This window comes from Phragmites australis, chromosome 21 (genome assembly GCF_958298935.1).
Source record: "Phragmites australis chromosome 21, lpPhrAust1.1, whole genome shotgun sequence".
Classification (NCBI taxonomy): Eukaryota; Viridiplantae; Streptophyta; class Magnoliopsida; order Poales; family Poaceae; genus Phragmites; species Phragmites australis.
Genome location: NC_084941.1, coordinates 21,384,163 through 21,394,808, shown reverse-complemented (window position 1 = coordinate 21,394,808; position 10,646 = coordinate 21,384,163). Strand labels below are relative to the sequence as shown.

General features: G+C 45.3%; 1 pseudogene; it reads left to right on the top strand.

Moving 5' to 3' along the window:
• The first annotated feature begins 3,050 nt into the window (after positions 1-3,050).
• LOC133903228 (3-ketoacyl-CoA synthase 1-like) overlaps positions 3,051-10,646 on the top strand; it is a 30,713-nt pseudogene continuing 23,117 nt past the window's right edge.

Sequence of the window (10,646 nt, the reverse complement as noted above, 5' to 3'; positions counted from 1 at the left end):
GGCACGAGTGGATGCTTATGTGGTGGTCGTTTTTACCATGATTCGGTTATGTGAACCAAAATGCGCCAACAATTCTTCAGGCTTAGCTTGGGTAGCTTCATGTTCTTGTGTCACAGTCTGTTTTTGAACCTTTGTGTGACTGTGAGCTCCACTTTCTACTCTTCGTAGCCCTTTGATGTTTCTAGCTTTTGCAAATGCTTTGTGATCTACTTGTAAAAGCTCATTAGGATTCCATATTCATGCATTGCATAGTGCTTTTTCCTTGATGTTTGCATTACCAAAGGGGGAGAAAATATGAACTAAGTTTCTGGAAGAAAATGAAAACTTGCACTAATCTCCAAAGAAGAATCTTGCATGATGAAAGGGGGAGAAAATAAATTTGAAATCTTGCATAAAGAGGGAGCATTTTGAGCTTTTATTGCGTTTTTGAGGTTTTTGACTTGTCTTTGATTCTCTTTGGTCTTTTACAATCTTCTTATGCCAAGTGACATCTTCTGATCTTTCTCGAGTTCTTGGTCACTTGGATGAGCTTCTCTTGTTTGGATTTTTTCAAAGCAAAATCTTTATGCTTTGAGAGTTGTCAATGCACTCATCAAGGGGAGATTGAGAAACCAAGTTGAAATGTGACTATGTTTATATGTGATGAGTGATTAACAAGTTTATGGATTTGGTTTGATGATTTGGGATTGCATGAGTTTATTTATGTACTACAATTATGATCATAACTAACCAAAGTTTGAGAGAAAATGGAGTTGACATGTTTGTCTCTGAATCTAGGAAAATTGTACACGCCGGATAATCCGGTGCTGGGGATTTTGTACATGCCAGAAGGTCCGGCATTCAGATGAGTTTCACGCCAGAGTATTTTATCCCAAAGGCAAAATTTGAAGTGTAGACCGGAAGGTCCGATGATGGAGTGAAGTGAACGCCGGAGCTTTTCTTGTAGAGAGGTTCCAAACTGGCTCTGGTGGACTTGTACATGCCAGATGGTCCGACATTTAGAAGGACTTCACGCCAAAGTATTTCAACTCAGAAGAAAAAGGTGAAGTACACGCCGGATGGTCCGGTGTTAGGCAGAAATGCTCGCCAGAGCATTTCTTGCAGAGAGGTTGCAAAATGGCCGATCTGTTGGATTGAACTCGCCGAATGGTCCGGCGTCCAGGAAGTGTACGCGCCAGAACATCCGGCGTTCACATTTTCTCTAAGATGTGCTTTTCAATAAGGATTTTGATTTCGACTAACATGTATTGGAGTTAAATGGTGTTGGAGACATGTCTTTTCTTGTCTAGTGTTGTACAGGTGATGGATGCGACTTGGCAGTCGACGGCGGGATGATCGGGGCCAAGCGGGGTGCTTGGTGCCAGATGATCAAGGAGGCCGGGTGGAGTCAAGGGTGATCCTAGCTGTGCATATGGAGGTCAAGCAAAGCATGAGAAGATGGATGAAGATGACGTGTTGACAAAGTCAAGTGAAGGGGATGCCGGTACAAGTGACAAGACAGCCCGAGAGATCGGGACCGGGAGAGACTTGCCAGCAGTCAAGATCGCAAGACGGAGTACACGGATGCTTGCTTGAGGAGAAAGCAAGTGGCAGTGAGTCACGCTTTCAGAAGCGTGCGAGCCGGTTTCGCGGTTTGGCCTCAAAACCGTGAAATGATCGAGTGCATGTGGCATCATCACGAAGCTTACATCGAGAAGCTAAGTCATGAAGGCGTCACGGTCGTCCGATGAATGCAGGAGAAAATGGACCAAAATGCCCTAAGTGGTGGTAGGAATGTACTACAAGAGAGGGGTATTTTGGAAAAAAAGAAACTTGGTTTCCAAGAAAGCTCCTTAGGCCTATAAATAGAGGGGTGGGACTATGTGAGAGCCTTGAACCACCCACTTAAGTCCCTTGAGCCATTCATATGAGAACATTGTGCTAGGGTTTTAGAGGAGAGGAAGAGGAGTGCTTAGTGTCGAAGATTAGTTCCCGACAATATGTCCGTAAATTGACTGGGTTACCTTCGAGTGTAGAGATCAATCACGAGATGGGACAAAATGATGTATACAGGTTGGCCTCCGATTGGAGTAATACCCTACGTCATGTGGGGTGTTGCTGCCGTATATTGATAATCTCAAGTACAAGCAATGTGGCTAAAACTATTACAAAGACTGGATCGGATCTAATCTATCCTAAGGCTAAAGTCACCGAGTATCTTCTCTGCTAGGGTCTTGATGCTTGCCTCCTCCCCTTCTCTCTCTCCCTCTTTTTGCCTTATATAGGGGTGAGGTACCGACTCCTATACAGCCATAGTCGATAGGGAGTTGTCTTCCTTGACGTCCAAGTAGATAAATCTGTTTTGAATACTGATCGTATTGAGTTGGGTAACCGATCTAAACTTCCCTGGTATATACCTCCTTAATTCCGAGCGTATCAGGTACCGCTGATTCGGTTCTGTGATATCTGGAGCTGCCTAATATGAGTTGTACATACCCTATCCACGTGGGATATATTCCTTATACACATATACCCCATAGTTAGATATTCGACAGTAGCCCCCTAACTCTACCCGGGAGGAGGGGTTTCTATAAGCGTCCACTCGAGTACTGCCAAGTTTAGACTTGGTCGAGTAAAGTGGATCGAGCTCATAGTTGAAAGAATTGAGTATGGACGGATCCTTCCTTGAGTATCGAGTGGAAGCTCAGTCGGGTCGAGCGCCCTGCGGCTAACTGCACTCGAGACTTGAAGAAAAGATTAAAAAACTCAACCCGACTCCGAGTAGAGTTTAAAAAAACCTTTCAAAATTTGGAACGACGGGTATAGGTGCATTTAATGCGGGCAGAAGGGTGTGCAAAGATTTTCACATCGTCATCATACCGCTTTTCATGCCGGTCGAAGCATGGTAAAGACGGTCGTGGTTGTCGAAGAAACAATAAATTTTTTAGTATTTACCCGTATGACCCTAACTTGTAGCAGCCATTCCTTGTCATTGCCACCAGTCTTCCTGCACAAGCCTTTTAGCTTTCTCCGCCCCAGCGTGCGCCACCGCCAGAAAGAACTCTAGATCCATGGATCCTAGCTCTCCCTCCAAGATCCAGACTTCCTCCTCGCTAGAGAAGCAGTCGAACGTAGCAGCTGCTGGCGCCTTGCCCGATCAATACGATGAGGCAAGGTTCATGATCGAGACCTGGACACCCTCGATGATGCAAGAATCTCGGCTGGCGGAACTTGAAATAGAAGGAGTGGTGCCGCCGCGCAACCTGGTTGAATGGAGGATAGCATCTGGTGAGAAATTCCCTTCCTACAAGATCGAGCACGAGTTTGTAGTCTTCAAGTCTTTCTTCTGTTGCGGTTTTAACATTCCTCCTTGTAAGTTTCTTCTCAATGTGCTCGATCGATATCAAATTGAACTTCATCATATGAACCCCAACTCCGTCATCATGTTAAGTGTTTTTGTTCATCATTGTGAGGCTTTCCTTGGTATCGAGCCAAGTTTGAATCTTTTTTAGTACTTTTATAAACTAAAAAGGATTACTGAGAATAAATGTGTCGGGGGGTGTGGTTTCCAATTGAGGAGTGGAATGAAAAAGTCCTATATCTTGGTTCCCCTAACCTCTTCCTGGTCAAAGGATTGGAAAAAACTTTGGTTTTACGTCTCCAATCCTGACCCAATCGGTTTTCCTTTAGTGTATAAAGGTCTTTTTCCCGTCCAAAATCCTTCTTGGACGCAAGAGCACCGTGAGTCCGACCACACCACCTACTTCGCCAACAAGATTGGCATGCTGAGGCAATTTGGCCTAACTGGGTGGCATGTGGCCAAAGACTTTATTAGTAAGAGATTGAGTCCTTTGAAGGTGCGAACACGCTTGGCTTGGGAATATAGTGGGGATGAGGATGCTTCCAGGGATGCAGCCAGATGTAAGGCTTAGTTAGCACTTTACCCTTTTCATTTTACTATGATCTTCGAGCTTTATCGAGTAAACCTTTCTTCTCTTTTTCAGCCCTGCCTGCACAGGATGTCATCGCCTGGTTGAACAAGCTTTTCTCTTCTGGCGCACCAAAGTGTGGCATTCTGCCTTACTCCCTTGAGAATCCTCAACCAGATGTAAGGATTTTCTTAATGGAAAAGTAGGATTGGTTATTGTTCATTTGATCTGACTTGTTTGTATAACCATAGGCTCCAGTCTTCCGCCAAGAACACATCCTTTCGAGCGAGATCTTTGATCTCAACGGCACTTCTTCCGCTGATGCTGTCGACAAGGGGAAGGGATCAGCCAATGAGGAGGCTGAGGGGTCTCTTCGATCAAAGAGATTGTCCCCGTCTTCTCAACTGCTGCCTAATCCAAGCCCACTCAAGCGCAAGCGAAGGAGTCCTTGGGTATTGAAATAGAAATCCTTATTATCTTCTTATTCCCTAAGTGGATACTTGGATGCATTCGGTTGTGATGAGTGGCCTTTTGTTAGGGAATGGCGAGCGTATCCACCCAATCGCCTCCTCGAGCAACCACCACTCTCGATGACCCAGCCGAAAAGGTAACTCTTCTCGAGTTATCGATTTTCTTTCAGTCATTCTACTGATGATGAATTTGCGTGGGTGGCTTTTTTTAGGGAACATCTAGTGCGTCCTCGCAATCGCCAACTCGAGGAACCATCATGCCTGATGACTCAACTAGAGAGGTAATTTCAATCGAATTATCACTCTTTAGTTGGTCATACTTTTACTCGATAATAAATTCTTATCGTCTGGTTCTTTGCAAGTTACTGATGTCTTGGCTTTGCCTGGTCCATGTGTAATTCCTCCACCGGCTCCACCTGCCGGACCAAGAACGAAAAAGGTGACCACAAAAAGGCCAAAGTCAGGCGTCATTTCACACTTCCCAATTTCAAAGAGGCTTGTCCTGAATTCTGATCTCGACTGATCGACTAGCAGTCCCCTTTTTTTCTTCCCTTATTCTGTTGACTGCAGACTATCGACCGAGGCGCAAACCATGGCTACTAGTGTCTCGACCAGTCATCCGGGGATAACTCCTCAGATTAAAGATCCTACCTCGAGCACGCCCAAAGAAGACCTGCAGCTCAAGGGGAAAGAAACGTCAATATCGATCACATCCAATGACCCATGGGCAGCGATAAAGGTTCTTCTCCAAGTCACAGGTGCCCAGGTAGCTACCACTGAGGCCAACCACCATAAGAAGCTTGAGGCCAAGAGGGAGAAAATTGAACAAAAGTCTGTCCCTGATCACAATCGTGTGATTCAATCATTGGGTAACTAACAAAAGTTACTTTTCGGTTTACCTTTTCAGGCCAAGAGGGAGAAAATTGAACATAAGTCTGTCCCTCATCACAATCGTGTGATTCAATTTCTTTTCAACAAGGAAAAACTTCTTGCTAACGCAATGAAGAAGATTGACGACGATGTCAAGTATCAGAAGAAACTCATGAATCAAGTGAACACTGCTCGAGCTGAAAAGAAAGCCATGATGACTGAAAGGGATGCTGCCATTGCTTAGCGGGATGTTGCTTTCACTCAGCAGGATGCTGCCGTCCTGGCTCTCCAAGAGCTAAAGGAGCAGACACTCGACTGCATGACCCAATCAGCCTCCGTAAGCACCGCTACATTGCTCGGTATCCTCAAGAGTTACAATCCCGCACTCGATACCTCGTTGGTGATAGTCGGGTTTAATTGTACTAGTGAGGAGGCTACAAAACTTGTTGAAAGCATCCAGCCGGTAGTTCCAGCCTTTGTCGAGTCATTGAGGCTTAGTTTGCCTAGCGATGATAATGAAGAGAGTCCCTCAGACTGATGGTCCATCCTGTTCTGGCACTTGTGAAATTTATTTTATGATCTGAGAATGCCCGCAACAATACTACATTTTGCCAGTCTATTATGCTTTTGCCTGCTATGTCCTTATCGATGAAATAGGATTAGCATGAATAGATGTAATAACTAATAGATACATGTTGTCATCATTCTCAAGACCACACGATTACGCATTTGTTAACACCTGAAATCTTAACTGGATAAGCTATTAGATGTGCGGCCCTCGAGTACTCGAGGATATCGTAATAGTAAGGAAAAGACTAATACATAGCTAGAAAAAGAAAGAGCATATTGAATTTTCTATGAAATTTTATCAACTTGCGCATTCAATCAGCATATAAACATGAACTCAATAGAGAGCACATGTGAGGCAGACTAGGACTCCAGAACCCTTTTGGCCATTAGGCGTGACATGTCTAACAATCTCTGTGCCATTATGCCTCCTGAGGTATAGCTGTCCGTCATCGACCCAACACATGCCTCCGTTGGTTCTATTCAATGTGATCGACGCAGAGCCAGATAAAATTTTGCAAAAAACATATAACAGACATATGGTATTACGATGTAGCCCCCGACTCTATGGTCGGGGAAGAAATTACTTGATCGGATAGTAGAAAAGGACATACCTATTCCATTGATCGGAGAGTAGAACAGTAATAGTAATTTTATTGCAATCAACTATGTACTCGATAATGGAATCGAACAAAGAGTAAAGCTCCAACATCGAAAGTATGCGATGTAGCCCCCGACTCTCTGTTTGATGTGATAATCAAGATAGAGAGTAGAGCATATGCATCAATATATACTTGGTGTGGCCCCTGTCTTTTCGCTCAACGACTGAATTCGAGTGTAAAGTGGAACATAAACACTAACATCGTAGAACAAAGCAAAAGCATCAAAAAACATGATGTAGCCCCCGACTCTACACTCGATGCAATAATCAAGTGGAGAGTAGAGCATAAGCACCAAAAATGCATGATGTAACTCCCGACTCAATGCTCGATGTGATAATCAGAACAAGTTGCGAAGCATGAGCATCAATGCACCATTCTCGACTAAGTACTCAAGAGTGCGAGCCCCCGAGCTTTATGGTTTTAATTGCAATGTAGTTACCGAGTCAGCTCGAACCGCCGAGTAGGTGGGCATTAAAACCCACTCCCATTTTGTGCTCATTTTTCACCGCAACCTTGATTTGACATGTTATAATGACCGTCCATCCCTCTTTGTGGAGATAAGACAAGCCATAACGCCATTATGACGTTTCGACTTTCGCCGAACACGCTACGTGCCCGAGGTGATGCCATAGTTTCAGATCTTGATGGCTACGTTTACATAGTACGACCTGTTCCCCCCGCTATAAATAGAGGGTACTCGAAGCCGTCTGTCCCTCACATCGCCTCCTTTGTTTCCTTTGCCCATTGCTTTCTAGGACTTGTAGAGCTTGAAGCCATGGCCTCCGCTTCATCTCCACCTCGTGAGCTAATCCCAGAAGTTCTCTCCCCTAGGCCTCTTGCCATGGTCCCTCCTGAGATCATCATCGTTTCCTCCGATGATGAGGACTCGAATGGCAGGCCTAAGAAGGAGAGGGAAGAAGCGCCCACCGTAGATAATCGCAGTTGCCTCATCCAGAGCGTTCGCCGTTACATCAAGACCTATGCTTCAAGCTAGACGGCGCAGCACTTTCCATCAGAGAGGAACGAGGATGGTGGTGATCTCGACTAGATCATCGACCAAACCGCCATCAAGGTCTTCGACGGTGGCGCCTCCAAATCATCCCCGGCTAAGGAGGCGTGGTCATCTTCTCTATCGACAACCGCCAGATCACCTTCGCGCCATGCAGATGACCACTCGGCATCACCGGCGCCAGCCAACAGCTCCAGCAGGGTCTTCACATCGACTACTTTCTCTGGTCCTTATGCTGGTCAGTGGCTGGTTCCTAGAACGATCAGCTACCACCCAAGGGAGGAGTATAAAAGGTTCCTCGACTCGTTCAAGGGCGAATAAGGGTCCATACGCTTCCAAACTTTTTGCAAGATCCAAGCTGATCTTTGTGTCAATTTTGCACTAGCCACACGGATTAGAGGGAAAAAGAAAAAATTTATGTAATCGAGTAGCAACCCGAATTGAATGTAATCAACTTACTAGTAACCTACCTTTTTTATTGATAAAACTTTCAGAGTTGATCGATGTTCCATGAGTGCTCGAGTATCTCGCCGTATGGAGTAGATAGCCGTACTGATCCAGGTCAAGTGACCTCGACTACTATGTAAGGTCCTTCCCACTTAGACGATAACTTGTTGCGCTGGGCCTGTTTCTGTACTTTCCATAGGACAAGGTCCTCAGCAGCAAGTTGCCTGGGCTGAATTCTCTGGCTTTGATATCTACACAACGCCTGCTGATACTTAGCCGCTCAAATAGATGCTCGATCTCGGTACTCCTCGAGTAAATTTATGTCATCCGCTCATAAGTGCTCCTACCCTTCTTCCGAGTAACTTTCCACTCGAGGTGATCTGAACTGCAACTCGATCGAGAGCACCACTTCCGCTCTATAAACCAAGAAGAACGGAGTTTCACTGGTGGCCCTATTAGTCGACGTACGAACGGCCCATAGTACCGAGGGAAGCTCTTTTACCCGGCGTTTTGAGTAGGCTTCTAGCCTATCAAAAACCACACACGCTCAACTTGACCATTACTCTGCAAGTGAGCTACTGAGGCGAAACAAGTCTTGATGCCAAATTCTTCGCAGAACGCAATAAAGGTTTCACTTCTGAACTGGCTATCGTTATCAGTAATTATCTGATGCGAAATGCCGAATCAAGTAATTATGCTCCTCATGAACTTCTTGGCCACTTCTGCGGTTATTTTTCCTACGGGTTCAGCCTCTATCCACTTGGTGAACGTGTCGATAGCCACGAATAGGAACTTGTAACCACCTTAGGCCCTTGGGAACGGTCCCAGGATATCCAAGCCCCAGACGGAGAAAGGCCAAGAAAGAGGAATCATTTGCAAAGCTTGGGCTAGTCGAGTGGTCTACCTTCCGAAAAATTGGCAGCTCTCGCACTTTTTGACCAACTCGGAAGCATCCTAGAGGGCAGTCGGCCAATAGAATCCCTAGCGGAAAATTTTTCCGACCAAGGTGCGAGAAGACGCATGATTACCACACATGCCTTCATGGATATCGAGCAATATTTTATTGCCCTCTTCCTGAGTGATGCACTTCATCAAGATTCCGTTACTCCCCTTTCGATAGAGCTTGTCGTTTACCAAAACGTAGAGTTTGGATTTACGAGCAATTTTCTCTATAGACGCATCATCATCAGGGATGTCTTGACCCTCGAGATAGGCTTGGTATGGAGTCATCAAAGTTGAGTTGCGTTCGAGTAGTGCAGCATCCGTGTCTGCGGGTTCTGCCTCGCTGACATGGCCAGACTGCTGATCGGGTTGGGCAACATCCATTCGCCGAACTGTCGGGACAGATGGTTTAAGGAGTTTCTCAACGAAGACCCCTATTGGTACCGGTGCTCGAGAAGAAGCTAGTCTAGCAAGTTCATCCGCACCAAAGTTATTACTCCTACTGATGTGCGTCACTTCTAGCCCTTTGAACTTTTGCTCAAGCTTTCGTACCTTGAGTACGTAAGCTGTCATGTTGTCATCCAAGCACTGGTACTCCTTTTTGAACTTGGTTTACGACTAGCTATGAGTCCCCTTTCACAAGAAGTCATTTAATTTCAAGCGATGCAGCTATGCGGAGCCCATTTACCAGTCCTTCATATTCTGTAACATTGTTGGAAGCTTTAAAATCTAATTGAATAACGTACCTGAGTTCGTCGCCCGTTGGAGATTTAGGTACAATGCCAGCCCCCGAGCCCTAAAGCATGAGCGATCCATCAAAGAAGAGCGTCCAATGATCTTCGACCATATTTGGCCTTGTTTCTTCAACACTAGTCCATTCGGCGATAAAATCTGCTAACACTCCTGACTTCACACTTGTGCGTGGTGCATAGTTTACGTCGAACTCATTGAGTTCTACCGCCCATTGCGCGATTCGTCCAATAGCTTCCCGATTGCATATTACATCCTTCATGACAGTAATCCTGTGCGCTTGAAAATAGTGCCGTATTTTTTGAAAGATATCAAGACTGCATATATCAGCTTCTGTACTTACGGGTATCGTAGCTTAGCATCGTGTAGAACTTCGCTCATGTTGTAAACAGGTTTCTGGGCTTTGGCCTTTTTCTTGGGACATTCCTGTTCAACCGCCAGTACCGTGCTTACAACTTGTGAGGTAGCTGCAATATACAAAAAGAGCTCCTCTTTTTTGTTAGGTGGTGTAAGGATTAATGGAGACGATAAGTACCATTTTAAATCTTGAAAGGCGCGCTCCGTTTCTTCTGTCCACTCAAAACGGACTTGCTTCTTCAATAGCTTGAAGAAAGGCATTCCTCGCTCACCCATCCTAGAAATGAATCGACTAAGAGCAGCAATGCAACCTGTTAGTTTCTAAACCTCCTTCAGTGTTCGAGGTGACCGCATCTGGTCGAGAGCCTCAATTTTGCGCGGGTTGGCCTCAATGCCACAACTTGACACCAGGAAGCCGAGAAGCTTGCCAGACGGCACACCAAACGTGCATTTTTTGGGGTTGAGCATCATGTGATACTTCCTGAGGTTGTCGAGTGTTTCCTTGAGATCGTCAACCAATGTGTTTCCAGTTTTTGATTTAACTACAACATCATCGATGTATGCTTCTACATTGCACCCGATTTGGGGTTGTAGATAGTTTTGAATACACCTTTGATACATAGCACCAGCATTTTTTAAACCGAAAGGCATCTTTACATAGCAA